General features: G+C 36.0%; 1 protein-coding gene across 1 annotated transcript in view; it reads left to right on the forward strand.

Annotated features, from left to right (window-relative positions):
- The window catches only part of LOC115439552 (double C2-like domain-containing protein alpha), a 70734-nt gene that overhangs the window by 990 nt on the left and 54082 nt on the right, over window positions 1-15662 (forward strand). The window lies entirely within an intron of this gene.

The following is a 15662-nucleotide window of genomic DNA, read 5'->3' on the forward strand; positions in this document are numbered from 1 at the left end:
TAACATATAAATAATGACAACTCCAATTTTTTTCTCTTTGTAAATATAAATATTTTCATGTATTTACACTAAAACAAAGAATAATTTTGCAAAAAATGTGAATAACCTGAACAAATATGAACAACCTGAAATGTCTGAAGGGAAGTAAGTACAATTTTAACAATATTCTGCCTGTTATTAAATGTTTTGTGTATTTGTAGATCCACTGTGATCTGTAAGTTATAATGTACATGTGCAAATGATAAACTTAAGCATCATACAGGGTGGGGAAGCAAAATTTACAATGAACATTTAGTTGTTTTTTCTCAGCAGGCACTACGTCAGTTGTTTTGAAACCAAACATATATTGATGTCATAATCATACCTAACACTATTATCCATACCTTTTCAGAAACTTTTGCCCATATGAGTAATCAGGAAAGCAAACGTCAAAGAGTGTGTGATTTGCTGAATGCACTCGTCACACCAAAGGAGATTTCAAAAATAGTTGGAGTGTCCATAAAGACTGTTTATAATGTAAAGAAGAGAATGACTATGAGCAAAACTATTACGAGAAAGTCTGGAAGATACTATTAAAGAAGAATGGGAGAAGTTGTCACCTGAATATTTGAGGAGCGCTTGCGCAAGTTTCAGGAAGCGTGTGAAGGCAGTTATTGAGAAAGAAGGAGGACACAGAATAAAAACATTTTCTATTATGTAAATTTTCTTGTGGCAAATAAATTCTCATGACTTTCAATAAACTAATTGGTCATACACTGTCTTTCAATCCCTGCCTCAAAATATTGTAAATTTTGCTTCCCCACCCTGTATTGTTAAAATTACCTTTATTTTTTTCAGTGTGTTCATTTTATTCACATCTTTTGAAAGGATAGTTTGCAGATGTAAACCTTTTCATAATGTAAATTTGCTTTTTTCGCTCTAAAACAGAGAAAAGTTTGGAGTTGACATTATTTACATATAATTATGTTATTATTTTACTGGTTGGGCCCACTTCAGATTAATTTAGCTGAATGTGGCCCCTGAACTAAAATGAGTTTGACACCCCTGCTCTAAGACTAGTTATTACTCACTTCATGAAGATAATATGCAAAAAACAAACCTTTTTGATTAAGAAAACTGTTTACAGTCTAAAAACAATTAGCAATTGATTTACACTCAAACATGTTACTGCAGGTCAGGTTTAATAAGAACAACAAAGTTACAGTAATGGTATGAATTGCAGTGTATGGGATGATGCATAAATGTCCATTGTGTTGGCTGATATGCAACTGAAACAACAAAACCCATGAATATACAAGCTGTAGAATAGTTGTCCACTGTAGTGACCAGTTTACATGAAAGGGTTGAAGATTTTTGTTTTTTCATACTTTGATTGTAGGGTTAATTTTGAAATCTATGAGGTTCTATTTGTGCCAAAAATGATGCTTCCATACATTCTGTCCACTGAAAATGTGACATAATTCACCTATGAAATGTACTTACTATTCCAATTTGTCTACACTGATCACCTACTTTAAGGGAATAAAAAAAAAAAATTGCTCTTTTGCTGCTTCTGTCATCTTGCTGCCATCTGACTGTGTTGTTTTACATGAAAACCAGATTTGACATCCTCCCGGTTATTTGACTGTCTGGTTCTGCATGTCAGCTAGATTTGTGTCACCATGAATGTCATCCTGATGTGTTGTCTGACTGTGTGGCTATAAATGTCATCCTTGATGTGTTATTTTCCCGGTCGTTTGGCTGAGTTACAAATGTCATTGTGTTCTTATTGTGTGTTTTAGACAATGAAAACACTGTCACTGCTCTTGAAACCTGGTGGTGGGGTCAAGCAGGTATGAAGATAATTTTGTGTCTTTATTGTTTAAACAAACAAACAAACAAACAAACAAACAAACAAACAAACAAAAAAAAGCAAGCTACAAATAGAAATCCACCCCTTCTGCTTGTGTAGATCCTGCCCAACACATTCAGTTGAGCTTGCAAGCACAACTTTTGATGTGCAAATCTTTTCAACTTGCAAACAATTTTGACCCGGAGGTAAGAAACACTTGAACTTGCAAGCAAAACGTTTTTGATTCACACAAGATTTAGAGGTGCAAAACCTTTGGACTTGCAAACAAAATTTGTAAATGACAAAGCATTTGGGCCTGCAAGCAGAAGTTTCAGATTTGAAATGAAAGAAAATGAGAACACAATCGATTTTGTTAAGCTTAAAAATTTTTAAACTTTCAGTTTTGTTTTCAAATTTAGATTTTTTGTTTCAAAACTGTATATTTTTTTTCTTTTGCCTTTTTTTTCCCTTTACTTGAATAATAAAGACACAATTATCTTCACTGGCATGGACCAAGGACCAAACCCTCACATTTTGATCTGATCCATTAAATTAGTCGAGACTGAAATAATTTCTTCCTTTTTTTGACATTGGAGAAGCACAGATGAGTTTAGGACATACAGTAGAATGATAAATATGAAGAATAATCAACCACCAACTGGCACCAAATGAATTACAACTATGACATTTGTTGTTTATATTATTCTATTATTCTCTGTCTGCAGACAGTACAGTTCAGTTAAAAGGTCCATCAGCATAGTTATGCACAAATGAAGTCTCATAATTTATTGGTTGGAATAAAATAAATATATAAAAGTTAATAAAAGTTGCAGTTTGTTGATGTTCAGTGGAAACATTAGTCCTTGACAGTGGCTAAACATCAACTTCAGTTGTCTCTTCCTTCATCCATGAGTAGAACTTTAGAACTCTACTTTGTGTGAGATAAAATTAAAAAAAATCATTCAGTTCACCACAGGTCATGACATTTTTTTTGCAGCACGTACAAGCTTTTCTCAGAGGCTAAAGCCGTTTTCCAGAAATACCTATTTCTGTAACCGGTAATCATAAGGTAAACATTTACACACCAGTTCCCTGTAGTTGGAATAAGCCTTTAATCCTCTTTATGTGTATTCTGTTGCATTGTTTTTCAATAATCTGATATACCATTAAGTAGTAACATATCTGAGTGGATTGTAACTGACATCAACATTGACTTAATGATAAAATGTTTTACACTTCTCAGTAACATGAATAAAATAATGTGAAAGTTTTACAAAGGATTACATTCTCATACATTACAACAATCTGCACAGTACACAGCAGTAGTTAGAGTTAGTAGTTAGTTCCTTTTTTTTCTGTCTTCTGGTGAAAATGGAGGGACAAGGTGACACTTGGCTTGAAGGTGGAAAGTGTAGATAGAGTCATAGTTTCACTCAAATGTATTTGCTGTACTCTTATAACGTTTTATGCCAATGCAAGGCTTATCTGTGATTTCATGAATGGCTAATGGTTCATAGTTCATGGTTTACTGATGTTGCAGACCACAGGTGTCAAACTCATTTTAGTTCAGGGTCCACATCCTCCTAGTATGATCTGAAGTGGGCCGGACAAGTAAAATCATAATGTAATAATATATAAACTAGAGGCACTCGGAGAGCGCAGACCTCCGCCAAGGCTGATCAGTGCCCCCCCCACCCCCCCACCCCCCCCCGTGGGCCCCCCCACCCCCGATCACCACCAAAATTTAATCATTTCTTCCTCATCCCATTTCCAACAAACCCTGAAAATTTCATCCAAATCTGTCCATAACTTTTTGAGTTATGTTGCACACTAACGGACAGACAAACAAACAGACAGACAAACAAACAAACAAACCCTGGCAAAAACATAACCTCCTTGGCGGAGGTAATAATATCAACTCCAAACTTTTCTCTATGTTTTAGAGTGAAAAAAGGAGAATTACATTATGAAAATGTTTGCATCTACAAACTGTCCTTTAAAAAAATGTGAATAGCATGAACAACCATGAAAAAACTGAAAAATAAGTGCAATTTCAACAATATTGTGCTTCAGTTTCTCATTTACACATCTGCATGACAAACTACAGATCACAGTGGATCTACAAATACACAAAACATTTAGTAAAAGGGATAATATTGTTAAAATTGCATGGACTTCTCTTAAGCCATTTCAGGTTGTTCATACTGTATTTGTTCAGGTTATTCACATTTTTTGTGAAAGGATAGCTTGTAAATGTAAATATTTTCATATTTCATTTTACTTTTTTTTTTACACTAAAACAAATAGAAGCATTTGGAGTTGTCGTTATTCATAGGTTATTACGACAGTGTTTTAGTGGTCACTGGAGATTGAATTGGACTGAATGTGGCCACTGAACTAAAATGACTGTTAATATCTTCAGTGTAAGTTTTGGGTTTTATAAATTCATTCCACAGGCTGGATCGGACCCTTTGGTGAGCCAGTTTTGGTCCATGGGCCGTATGTTTGACACTCGGGTTGTAGACTCATCTTTTGTCTGGCGTTTCTTGCCCAGAGGAGACAGACCGACATCTGACCAGATTCAAAATGGACTCTTTTCTTTGATTGGAACTTCTTGTGAAACAGGAGAGGATGAAAAAGCCTTTGATTTTTGGTGGAAATGTTTCAGCAGGTGAAAAAAGAAAGGGAAGCTAATAATAATGACATAGAGGTGCACTCAGAGAACCCAGACCTTCACCAGGCCTGATAGTCCACACTTCTTGTTGAACAGTAACATTAAACCATAGTGTTTTCCTTCTTTTTTTGTCAGTTAGTGGCTCAGGTTAGTTTACTTATTGATTAATTTGACCCCTGGGTCCAATAGTAAAATGATACTCCAGCTTCTTCCCCTTTTATGGATCCATGTCCTACCATTTCTACCAACTTTCATGAAAACAAGTCCAGTAGTCTTTGCGTAATCCTGCTCACATACACACAGCTGGGAGGGGGGATTATTACATGACCTCCTTGGCAGAGGTAACAATGAAAACCATGACAACGGTGACAACCATGAGCCAAAACAACTGTGTCAGTTCTGACGACAGCGACGACTTTAGCATCAATAATGATGTCTAGAGTCCCCAATAAAGTTTTGTGGGTTTGAACTTTGTCCAGTTTGTAATGATTGACGCCGAGCAGATCGACAGGACTGAAGAGGTTTTTAATTACCCAGTCCAGCGGACCTTGTCTCTGTGCCTGCTGCGACACCGATTAGGTCAGAACAATAAGTGGATAAGTATAAGTGCAGCAGGAATTTGGCCTAGTTAAATGAGAAACACAAGGTAATGTTAGTTTAGTTGAATTTAGCTAACTTGCACATAGTTAAGAAGTTCAGAAATTAAAAACTTAGTCCAGGAGAGTTTTTTTTTTTAACTTCCTGAGACCCAGCAATGCATTTTTGTTGTCTGTAGGGGACATGAGTTTCACAGCTTTACTTAAAAAACAAACAAACAAACAAAAACAAAAAATAAACAAACAAACAAACAAACAAAAAAAATGCTGCTCACTGCAAAGGACATTCCATTAAAATAAAATGTGTCTGAAAAAACTGTTGCATCAGGATGTTTCCAGTCAAGGCAGTTGTTCAATGCAAAAAAGCAGAAACTTTTGCTTTCCTGGGTCTCAGGAGGTTAAAGCTTATGAGAAAATTACAGAACTAAGTATCTATATGATATTTGAAGAAAATTACAGCTTTTAAGCACAAGAATCTTATGTTAAAAATTGCATTGTAATACAACACCATCATTGACAGACTATGTATCCTTTAAGTTTTCAGGTGCTTTTTAAAAGGATCACAAAGTTTTTCACTGAAGTGACAGAAGTACATTCTTATACAAAGTTGATCTTCTATATCCTCCTGAGATCCAGTATGTAAAAGTTTTAGCTTTTTTACATTGAACAACTGTCTTGGTTGGGAATAACATGATGCTACCCATTTTTCAGATACATTTTTAATGTTTTTATCAGGGCTGTCAAAATCAATGCATTAATGTGGATTAATTCATCACCGTGATTAATCTGATAAAAAATTTTAATGCAATTAGCCCATCTGCAGCGCAGAATGACTCTGGCAACACATTCCAGGCAGTTTGTCCAAGTAGAGTAACTGTCACGCATGTGCAAATGGGCAGTTGAGCGACAGGCGGCAGAACCAACCCATAAAGATGGAAGATGCTAAACAGCACGTTGGCCCTCTGAATGGAAATATGAGTACGGAAAAAACCAAGATGGAACAGTTGTTTCAAGTTGTTTTGTTAAAACTGTTGAAGGTGTTTAATAAACACGTTAAATTCATTTATATTCTTTTCTTTCTTGAGTCTGTTTGCTCATGCAAAATGTAATATATATAGATTAAAAATGATATTTAATTGTGATTAATCGAAACTGATCCACAGCAATCCTGTGATTGATCTTAATAAAAATTTTAATCGTTTGACAGCACTAGTTTTTATGGAATGTTCTTTGCAGTGGACAGTTTTTTTTTTTTTTTGTTATAAAGCTGTGAAACTCTTGTTCACTACAGAGGACACAAATTTGGTGCAGTGGTTACCACTATTGTCTCACCGCAAGGAGGTCCTGGGTTCAATTCCACCTTTCTGTGTGTAGAGTTTGTCCCTATGTCTGCCTGGCTTCTACACACCATCCAAAGACATGCAAATCCATAATAGATTAATCAGTCAGTCCCAAAGTCCGTAGATGTGAATGGTTGTTTGTCTTTATATGAAAACCCTGTGATGAACTGGTGACACGTCCAGCGTGTCCCCCACCTTATAATGTAAAAGAAAAAAAAAAACAACAAAAAAAAAACAAACAAACAAACAAACAAGAATATATATATATATATATATATATATATATATATATATATATATATATACATACATATATATATATATATATATATATATATATATATATATATGTATATATATATACACACATATATATATATATATATATATATATATATATATATACACACACATATACATATACATATATACACACACACACACACACACATACATATATATATGTATATATATATATATATATATATATATATATATTTATATGTATATAAAGAAACACACAAGCACATTGTTGAGGAGTTGATCTAAATGTAGACTTTATGGCCATCTGTGACATATTTTTGTGGATTTTGGTCCAGAGAAGCCCCACTGTAAACTGGTGAAATGTTCATGATGTACTCTATCTTCACCCAATATCAACTGAGATCGACTCCAGCCATCCAGAGGACTAAACAGTCACAGAAAATAAATGAATGAAAAAGTGATCCGGAGGAGGCATAAAATTGACTTTTTGAGAAGGTTTGGTATCCAGTGCTCTTGAGCATCTTGTTGAATTTCTGTGTATATGTGACAAAAATGGAAAAGCCACAGGACAGGCATGTGGCATAGGTACACATTTATACATGTAGAGAGGGGTAAATATTAGACGTTAGTGAAGACTGGTGGAGATAAGCATGTGTTTTCTTTACTCCTTGAATCCAGCTGCAATCTTTGCATGTATTATTATTTTTTTTTTTGTTACCCCGCCCCCTGAAGGGGAGGCAAGGGGTATTTGGTTTCATTTGTTTGTTTCTTTGTTTGTTAACCCTCTAGCAGCAAAACTATTGGTTGAAGTCATACCAAATTGGGTTTATAGATTGCCAGTGACCCATAATAGATCTGATTATATTTTGGGAAAAGTAGGGCAAAGTTTAAATTTTATAAGAATTAAAAATTTCTTTTCCCATTTATTTATAATTGGTGAAATTTCATATGTCTGTAGCAGGAAAACTATTCGTTTAATTCATACCAAATTGGGTTTATAGATTACCAATGACCCAGAATAGATGTCGTTACATTTTGGGAAAAGTAGGTCGAAGTTCAAATTTTTTAAAATGAATTTTCAAATCTTTTTAAAAACTTTTTCCCCCTCATTTACTTAGAATGGGCAATATTTCAAATGTCTGCAAAAACATCAATTTTGTTTCAATGTACTTCTTCTTCTTCTTTTTTTTTTTTTATTAATCTTTTTTTATTATTTCAAATTATATATTTACACAAACATGTACCCATACACAGGGAACTACACAGACACACGATATACAAACAAACCATACAACAAACGTACCAAACCCCCCAAAAAAAGAAAAGAAAAGAAAAAAAAAAGCAACAAGATAAATAACGTTATCAACTCCTCTTTACAATACTCAGGGCTGAGTCAATACAATGCAAACCAACAACACGTTTCTCCATCAAAAGGACAAAGGAGACAGCATGACACTCTTGTTGACAGTAGCGAAAAAAGGATTCCATGTTTCAATTTACTTCAAACTTGGCACATATATAGAGGCTATTGATATTCTGACATCAGCACATGCATAGACATGATGACATCAGCTGGATTGATGCCAAAATAAGATACAATGCGTGTGAGGGGCGGGTTTGTTGTGTCTGGCACCATTTGTTAATCTTTTTTTGAACAATGTAACAGTACATACATAGAAATTGAATTAAAGTACATACATTATACATTGCGTTTTATATTATTTTTTTCCCTATGCCCAAACCATGCCTAAGGTCCTCCAAGAGGGGGCAACAGCAGGAAAAAGAACATTATAACAAAGTCAACAACAAATCAGTAAAGTAGAAAAAGTGACAAATACGTGATACACAAAAATAATAACTGAGCCAACGGAAAATAGGAAACAGAGAATAAATAAATGAATGAATAAATAAAATAATAATATAATATAAAATTAAAAAAAAGTCAACAGCTTGTAGATACATGTGTCTACCTTAAAATATTAGACATTATATAACAGTATCAAAAGGGAAAATAATGGGCAAACAGAATTAAGACAAAAAAAAAAACACCTTAACAAACACAAAATAGAGAGTAGAGAGTAGGCTGGTGTAATCTTTTCATGTATGACATTTATACTGAAGCCTGTGCAGGAGGCTGCTGATGTTAACAGGACTCTACTCTCACCTGCAGTGTCAGCAAACATCCATGCTGATAACATGTCCTTGAGTGTGACACGGCTGTTTAGAGCCTGACCCGATGCTCTGACCTTAAGGTGTTGGGCGAAAAATTAAATGAAAATTCCCCTTCAGCGATCATTGAAGTGTTACATCACATTAGAGTCAAATTTTAGGTCAAAGTCCCAGTTTTATAATGAAAACCATGTGAACACTCGTCTGTCTAATTAACACTGAGGTCCCTCCTTCCACTAGGTGGTGTGGTTTCTCTATAACACACAGACAGAAATGGGTTTGATGATTGATGCTAGCTGTTGGTGATCCCTGATTGCAGACAGTGATTCCCATGGCGGATGCACACGGACAGTCTTTGCTACTAGACGATTATAATCAAAAAGGAGCTGCAGATTGAGGAGGGCGCAGGAGAGAGGTGGCCTGGAGACTATTTGTCACATGAGTTGTCAGGGGCCATAAAGAGCCACAGAGAGAAGCAAAGTGGAGGAATAAGAACAAATGGTCCATGTGCAGATATGCCTGAGTGGATGGTAACAGTGCCAACCCTTTAAGACTTTGTCTCTATATCACCACTGTAGCTGAGGGACTGTCATCACATTGGCTCATGAGCTTATATGTTAGAATAGCAGTCCTCCAGGGTGGATGACAAGTATGAATGCACCAGTAATGTCAAATAGTTTTGCACTGAATCTGTTTAGGATAATGGCCAAAAATCTGCTTCCAAATTGCTGTTCCAATTAGCTGCACAAAACAAACATTATCTATTTTATCCATATGACACACAATACTTTTCATAAAATGAGAGCTCACTTTGCACAGAAACAATACACTTACATACTCCTCATTATTGTAAAAGCTGCATGAATTACGAGTGTTTGTATTTGTCTTTTTTCCATCCTGAGAGTGCTCCAGAGACAGCTGGAAACAGGATAACGAAGAAGCCCATTATGCTGTTGCATTGCAGCCAAACCAAACAGTATCAAAGATATCCTCCATTTGCCACTGCTAATTATCAAGCTACAGACATTTCTCCTCATGTGATTATAATGTTTTTTAAATTGCCCCCTTTGGCATGGTTGAGCTCCAGTAAACATTGCTGCTTCTCCACAAGGGTGCCGAGTTTAGTTCTGCTTGGCGACAAGTGAAGGTACAGTAGGACTGACTAAGCCTGACAGACTTGCTCCCAGGTTGGCTCTTAGGGAGGAGGGAAGGAGCAGATACGTTTCACATGGGTATCAATGTATTTGCAGGATCCAAAGCCCATTTTTAACCATCTGACTGATAAGAGTGGAATGTGCATTAGAAAACACATCGATTCAATGCTTAGAATCGTATGGTTAATACTATAGATGTGAACATGTCAAAAAGTGTTTCAACACATCCCAAAATAAGCATCCCTAAATTTAGCTTTTTACCCTCCAGTCATGAAATACATGACTCAACACTTGACAATAAACATCCCTGTTCGTTGACAGTGTTGTTTCATGGTTCAGTGTGCGATATTTATCGACAGCTCGAGGTGAAACTGCAGATTACAACCAGCTGAACACCTCGCTCCCACCTTTACGAACAATGACTGCAACATGATGTGAAAACCCCTTAGTAGAGTCTGTTCCTTGGTTTTTATTTAACCTGCCAGCAACCAAAAGCATCTACTGATTTAAAATGTTTAACAGCTTCTGAATCACCAATCCTGTCAATATATATAAATAATTCAGGTAAAATGCAGTTTCTCAGCTTTTCATGGTCATCAGATTTGACCCATTTAGACGCTCAGAGGCTCTGTAGTGAACCTTGAAACACCGTCATCTTCTGAATCATTGATTCATCAATAAAAGCCATGTAATCGGACAAATGAAAGTGGTTATACATGGTTTTTTTTGTTGTTGTTCAAGTAATGATCAATTTTGCAGAAAAATTGACTTTTACGTTAGCTTTTTTCTGTTTTGTTATATTAGCCTTTAACTTTACTCTGAACTTTTATGAACATGCACATCTGTAAAATAAATAGAGGATAATTCTGGATTTTCTCTGTGAAAATGCAAAATACAGTGGATAATTATATAAGAAATGGTGATAAATGTCTTAGGAAAGATTAAATGTAGGGAAAAAAATCATTTGGAAATTACTGCAAAAATATCTCTAGGTTTTTAAGGATTAAAGGACATACCAGGTGACGGTTCAGGGTGACATAAGATGCCACTGGTTATAACGTAGTAAAGCAAAGAAAGGTGAAGCACTACAATTCAACATGACATTCTAATGGAACAGAAACACATTGATCTTTATTTTCATGTGATTCCACACAAAATGAAAAGCATTATATTCCATTTCTGCATTTAGATTCTCCCAAATCCCCCCATTCTTACACACTCGGCCTTGAAGTGTCAGACATACAAGCAGAGTTTGGGCCATTAACAGATATTTTGGAGCCAGTTCACATTTAATATGCAATTTTTTGGAAATTGATCTCAGTGGGAAACCTCCCGAAAATGGATTCCTGACCGTGTTTCAGTTTGGAAACTCCAGGGTTGCTTTGAAATGTGGATGGATAAAAACACTCTTACCTGCAGTCGCCGCCTGATTGGGTCTCATCACAACCTCTGTATCCTTCCCTGATTTACTGAGCCCCTTTCATGTGACCCGAGATGATGACAGCTGTTGATTCAACACAGATACTGAAGATTATAGGTGTCTGGTGTCTGTTAGTGGCTGTTGTGCAGTCAGCTCGTGCTTTATATCATGACACTACTACATTCAGAGCTGTTTCTTGAGCGATTCACTGCAACACCTGTGTCCACCGGTGTGAGCAGCCAACAGCTAGTTACGTGATTTGTGTTCATGAAGAGTGTTTTCATTTTAAGACACTGGTTTAAAATAAAAATGCATTAGTGTGGATGTAGCCCTGTGTAGGTTTTTTATTGTCCTAGATTTAATTAGTTTTAAGTATTTATATTTAGAAATTTCCTACATTTTTGACTGGAATCAGAACACATTGGTGATAAACACTATTTGTAGCGGCCCTCAAACATTTACCTCAACAATTTATTGAACTGCCCCTTCTGTAAAAATAATACTAAGGCTGAAACAAGAAGGCATGCAGTAAGGATTGAAGGGGTCGTTCGTCATCTCTCCTCACTGCTGTGGTCCTCATTTAACATCATAACCGTTCTTGCAGAGCGCGTCTTGTCAGAAGCTGCATTAGTGTTGACTGTGGAGTCCCATGATGGTTAAAGGGACGGTTGGGTGGTTGGAGGAGGAGTTAATAGGTCTGAGTGTCCATCAGAGCAGCAATAGGAGAGAGCGCTGCCATCCTCCCCCAGAGGCTTCCACTCAAGAAAAAACAACTCATAATCTCCTCACCCGGCGCCCTTATCCACACCCTCACCTCCACCCCACCCGTGACGGGCCATGATACCCGAGTGCTATTACAAGTCCCAGTGTTGCCTAGCAACTGACTGGTGGATCACAATTGGGGCTGTACATGGAAGAGCTTTACCAGTGTTTATGGGGGTGTCATTGTCTGTGTGTGTGTGTGTGTGTGTGTGTGTGTGTGTAGATGCAGCAGAGGAAACTAGTGTCTGAGTGAGTAAGAAATATGTGTGTGTGTATGTGTGCGTACATCCCTCATGAGTGACGCGTGTATAGATGTGTCATCAGTGTTGTATTTCACAGCAGCCTTCAGGCAGTGGACTGTAAACTTGTCCTCATAGTGGTGATCAGAACACAACCGGTGACCTGGTGTCTGCGATGTAAATCTGTGGACGTCACTAGTGGCTCTGCTTCTGGACAGTGTTGGAAGGCTAATGTTAAAATATATTTCATTAGAGATGACAGAATGCATGCACTCAAGCACATTTTGCAAAGTATTCTGTTAGATTATTCATATTACTTTAAATAACTTTGATGACCTCAGCCTTGTCATGCACTATTACTGAATGTCATGAATGCAACATTCATAATAGACTGTTTACTAAACTGAACTGAGTCACTCTGAATGTAAATTAACACATAATGTAAGCTATAAGCCTATGTAAACACCAAAGCAATGTACTGTTTGATAGCACATAAAGGATGAAGACACCTTTATGTTTTATGTCCAGTTCAGAAGAAATAAAACTCTGTAAATTTACATTTCCACAGTAAAACATTATGTTGCGTTTTGATGCTTTGCAGCGGAAACGTAGGCAGTTGGTGCTTTCACTGTTGACATAAATAACAATAAACTCAATTTACTAGTGAATGGTCCATATAATTTCATTACCCACTGTCACTCCATCCAACAAGTGCTGTGTACTATGGTGCAGATTTACTTTTGCACTTTATTTTAAATCAAGGGTTTATGGGAAATTAGTGATGCCTTTGTAATAATCCCCTTTTATGCAACCTGATTTTAAGAGTTTATGCAACTATGCTCTTATTTAAATGACACTGTGACTACACATATTTACACAAATGTATTCTAAATACATTATGCTAAATATGTTATTTTTGCAGGGTTGAAAGGAGCAAACATATTTATTTCGTTGTTCACTTTTCTTCAGATATAACAAGAAAACACAGGAAATATGTGGAAAGCCTTAAAAGACATACAAAAATGGAACTAAATAGGCTATAATGGTTCAAGTCACTACTTATTGTGACCTCTGACCCCATGACAATAAGCAGCATAAACAGGTAGAAACATCTGATATGTGTTGAATGAAATGTGGTATAAAATATCAGACAATGTATTCAATAAATCTCATATTAACTGAACAAAAGGGTTAGAGACATGTTAAGTACAAAGGGAGGGTACACTAGATACTACCACTGTTTATAGAAGCTGTTTTTTCCCTGAAACGTTTGTTTTTTCCTGCTGTACATACTTCACATATATCCAGATTGTATCTGAGAAATGCATGTATGTGGTCATTGAAACTTTACTAAACCAACAAACCTAAAGCTGGCCAAGGACTTTTGCACCGAACTGTATCCCTATTGTTACCTCTGGGACTACAGGTTAATTTTAGATTTTTTTTTTTCTTTTTGTTTCATTACCAAAAGTCATTTCGCACCAACCAGGCAAAGATCATCCACATTCATCTTCCAGCTTACCTCTAACGCTGATATCATTTTAATTTATCAGAGTACAGGCCTTAATGTTAGTGGGCTTGAACATTTTCCCTGTGAGCTTTGCAACGAAAGCATAAGAGCTGAACTGGATAATGAAGGGTCACTCTTTAAATTATTGTTCCAGGCATCACTTGACTTTATCTAATTTGGTTATTTTTGAAGAGCCATTAAGGCACGGATGGGAAAATACAAGAACGGAAAGCTTTACTCAACTCGCTAATGTTTACGCTTATTACTTTTTGCCTTAATTTGTCTCATTTTCTCACTCTAAAATTAGACACTTTAATTGTTGTTTAACATTTAACAGTTGGTTAATAAGGGATAAAGGTGAAGGCTAAATTGTAAATCTATTTTAAAAAGAAATTGCAAATTCTGAGGAGGACTATAATGGGTTGTTTTGTGTTTTTGTTTGGTAAAATGTCTATTATCTTCCAAGACAAAGATGCAGCTTCCTGGTATTTTTCCAATTAATGCTAAAACCCCTAAGGAATGTGAAAATCCCCTGACAGTGAAGGAGGTGTCGTACAATCAATATGTGAACAGAGCTGGAATAACTTCACTGATGCATTTTTCAGCTGATTTGATGATTGGAGTGTTTTCAGACAAGGCTGTTATTTTTATATGCAGTCTTTCATAGATTTGGAAAGATAAAAAAAAGACAATTTCAATTTCATAAAATGACCATGATAATGTCAGGGTTCAGGAGTGCTTATCTAACAATGCCATCCCCCCCTCCCCGCTCTGTTTCCACTGTTTTTCCTCCCTCTTTCTGCCGATACCTCTGTCCGTTATATTTATTTTTCTTACTCAGATTCATAATTCAGTAACGCTGCACTTTCAAACATTTCACGTTTCAGTTATTGATTTCACCTTCAAGCTTATGAGGCACAAAACAACACCAAACAATCACAAAATGCAAAACTGTGGTTAAAAAAAACAGTTTTGTGTGGTTATCACATCTATGATGAAAGGCCTTGTATGTAACACAGTACTTGAATCACGTCTGTCACCCTCACAGTCAATTAGCACATATCACATACTGTATTTACATATTTAACTCATGTCATCACATGTTCCCTCTGATTCCATCTTCAAAGAGAACTCTATCAGATCCCCAGTTCATACAAAAAAATCAGATTTTTTTTAAAATTTAGAAATGGAATAATTGTCAACAGTACCTGAACCTATCTCTGTATACTATACCTTCAAATGGGCTGTATGCAGTATTTCTACTTTAAATTATTAAAAATGACCAAAAATTATACATCAGAGTGTTGAGTATAAAGAGGTCTGACGTTATGCCAAAGATGCCAATGTACTGCAGGGTTCCCACGTGTCCTGGAAACCTGGAAAATGTAGAAAATTATTGACCAACTTTCCAGTTATGGAAAACATACGGAAAATGAGAAAAAAGGCCAAATATCCTGGAAATGATTAACTTATCCTGGAAAATTATTTATCCTCCCCCTGCCTTGTGACCTTGTGTGACTAAACTGAGATGAAACAAAGGAAATTGTTTTTCAGGAATTTACTTAAAATATACAAATATTTTTAGAGGAAGTGCAGGAGAGAAAGTATGAGAGAAGAAAAAGTTGAGTTGGGAATTGAACCAGTTGAACGTTGTAACTCCAGTTCATCAGCCTAAGAAGTGAGAAGCCTATAAAGTGCTGTAC

This window comes from Sphaeramia orbicularis, chromosome 19 (genome assembly GCF_902148855.1).
Source record: "Sphaeramia orbicularis chromosome 19, fSphaOr1.1, whole genome shotgun sequence".
NCBI lineage: Eukaryota > Metazoa > Chordata > Actinopteri > Kurtiformes > Apogonidae > Sphaeramia > Sphaeramia orbicularis.